The sequence below is a fragment of the Aplysia californica genome, unplaced genomic scaffold, assembly GCF_000002075.1.
Source record: "Aplysia californica isolate F4 #8 unplaced genomic scaffold, AplCal3.0 scaffold00483, whole genome shotgun sequence".
Lineage (NCBI taxonomy): Eukaryota > Metazoa > Mollusca > Gastropoda > Aplysiida > Aplysiidae > Aplysia > Aplysia californica.
This window is the reverse complement of record NW_004797753.1, coordinates 579,823-582,887: the sequence shown is the minus strand read 5'-3', so window position 1 is coordinate 582,887 and position 3,065 is coordinate 579,823. Positions and strand designations below refer to the sequence as shown.

The following is a 3,065-nucleotide window of genomic DNA, read 5'->3' as shown; positions in this document are numbered from 1 at the left end:
GAGGGAGGAAACAAAATGAAAAGGAGAGGGGGTGGGAGAAAGAGAGGGGGGAGAGAGAGAAAGAGAGAGAGAGAGAGAGAGAGAGAAAGAGAGGGAGAGAGAGAGAGAGAGAGAGAAAACAACGAGCCACGCAATTCGCACAAGTCCCCTTGAGCTGACAGATATAGCATCATGGAAGGCACTCTATCTGGGGTTCAGTTGTACTGGTAATTATATGGATTCAACGCCCCATTCAACACAGCTAGGTTATTTATGAGGCGGTACCTCCGAATATGGCGCCCATCTTCGATAGACCTGAGCCGAGTGGGCAAGATCCTTGAAAACTCAACAGAGCAAACAAACGACCGAGAACATCCTATTGGGAACTCGAACATATGCGATTCGAACCATAGCCCAGCATGATATCCACTGAACTAACGGCGAATCTGATAAAATCGTTATTCCTTCCACAATGCACTGATGCACAAGCTGGAGATGTCTTTGTATCTTTAGCAGTATGTGCACGGAAAGAAAGAAAGAGTAAAGTAATTGGGCATATTCAAGAGAGATAATCGGACGTGAAAGGTCTGATGCTTTGGCCTCGCGCTTTTTGGACGCTTTGGCTTAGCGAGGGCTCAGCCCGCTATACAAGTTGAGATCATTACATAAGCTTCCACTCGAGACAGAAGGAAGGAACTCTCACCGCAACAAAACACCTTAATCCTCAAAGCAGAACAGAATCGCATGGCCCCAATAGGCGGAAACAGAGTGCTTAGAAAAAGAAAGGGGAACAGACAAATGAACAGAAACGTATTGGGAATAAAAGAAGCAGGACCTTCCAGCAGCAAGCAGTGCTCCCCAACAACCCACTTTGCAGCATGCACATAATAATACATAGCTTACAGCCCCGTCATCGTATGATTCCTCAAAGGGAAAATAAATGAATAATCTAATTTATAGGGGAGAGTGTGGGCAAGAACAGATATGATTTGTCAGGATTTTTTTTAGTTGTTTGAGTAAAAAAGTAGCATAGCCAATCAACCCTACACGAGCAAAAATGCAAGATGGAAGACAGAAATAACAAAGAGAAAGAAAAAGGGTACATAATTAACCACCCAGTGGCTTCCTCCGACCATCCACTTCGAGTAATGACCACTAGATTCAGGCAATAGTGACAATTAACCGAAACAAAAGAAGCAGACGGCACCAGATCGCCAATTAACAACCCGCACGCCCAAGACTTTCCACTACAAACGCTAAATTATCAGGTATTAGTAATTATGTAGGTATAATGCCTCTATCAGCACCATGAGATTATTTAAGTAAGAGGTGGAGACTTTGACCTCTCCGACAAAACAGTGCCGTGTGGGTGGAGAGCACTATGAAAACTCCCTTTAAAACCGAAGTTCCAGAACCTCCACCCTGGCAAAGAGGATTTACATCAGAGCCATCAGCCTCACGGCCGAGTACATAAACGGGCGTGTGTCTTATGCTTGCAACGAGATTCAGGACACGTCCATTATATATGAGGTCAACTATTACTCTGAATAGAAAGCAGAGGGATGCTTTATTTCCAGCACAGTTAGGGCCGGGTAGGTCTACAAACTAATAATAATGATTTACCAACGCGACAAAAGAACAAAGTATGATGACGTTGAATGTGAATACAGTATAGGACTTCAGAAATTGAAGGTATAAAGCAAATTACCAGAGATAAAACAAAAGTGTGCAATGATGCCATAATTAAGCATTACATATCAAAAGAATACCAATAGGGACACACAAAATTTTGATCACAGCGTAAAATGTATTGACGAAGAATGTTGAAACCGTTATTTTTTCATATGTTAGGGATCGAAGACACCTTCCACGTTACCAGCAGTGTAGCGTGTTTGACGTGACGCAGTTACACGCAACAGACGTGAGTTTGAATCCCATATGGGGACGTCTGTTCTCATTTATTAGTTTTAGTAAAAGTTTTACGGCACTTGTAACACAATAAGGTCATACAAGTACTGAAGATTAGAGGTGTAACAAGAGTAACAAACATGAAAAGGGAGGAGGAAAGATCTGGACGACAGGATAGATGTGTGACAGGAAAGAAGAAGCAAGCCACACTAGAGCACCCAAAAACCAACCGCAAGTCTGTTTAATCAATAAATACCTCTGTCTGCCCCCTTCAAGGATGCTGCATCCCACTCACACCCCAATACAACGGCCAACAGCCTCACTCCTTCACCACAGACGCCTGTGGCCATTGATGTCACGGCGGGGTGCAATCAGGCGCTCGTCAGCTTTTAAGCATAAAGAGTTATTGGTATTATCTTAAAGTATGTTCATTTGTTTTCTTATTGGTAAAAAAGTACCAACCTATCTTGAGTAGTAGTCGAAACATTTGCAATTGAAGGAGGTGGGGATCGAGCGATTTTAGAGGTGATATTAGTGAGAAAACGGCCACAAAAGTTTGGTGACTTCCATATCTTGAAAGTCCTCAGAAACAGAACATTCACATTTTCTGCTTTTCATCAATGTTCTCCAGTAAAAATCAATACAAAAATAAATGTGCTTTTAAATGGACGTAAAAGGTGTTGAACCTTTTAAAAAATGAAAAAAGAAAATTGCCGAACTGGCAGAAAAAATGCGGCTTTCTTCAATTTCATTATTTTGACGAGCGCCCGATTTCACCACAATGCCTCATATTTGGTTTCGGGATTCAAGGCTAAAAATTATCGGAAGGCGAATCGTTTCGTTTCGGCTCCCTGTTTGATTCCGGTCTTTCCGGAGTTGTTTGAAGACGCTCTGAAATCGGTTGGCATAAAAGCCAAATATTTATCTATTTGTCTCTCTATATATACATATATAAAAGCCTCTGAATCTGAGTCCGTTGGGATTACCTCCCACACGCAGACGAAAGGGCGCGACTCAACAAACCAATTCTCACGTACATGAAAGGACTGGCAGTGGGTGTGTATCTATTTTTAGATTCTGGCAACCCCTTTCAGAGACCCTATTGAACAACCACACGTCACATGATCAGTGGATATTTGCCCTGCCCTGTCATAGGGTTAGAAATCTTTAAAAAAACG

General features: G+C 42.3%; 1 protein-coding gene across 1 annotated transcript in view; it reads right to left on the bottom strand.

Annotated features, from left to right (window-relative positions):
* LOC100533405 (phospholipase C) overlaps positions 1 to 3,065 on the bottom strand; it is a gene marked incomplete at its 3' end in the record, with an annotated part of 67,200 nt that overhangs the window by 10,232 nt on the left and 53,903 nt on the right.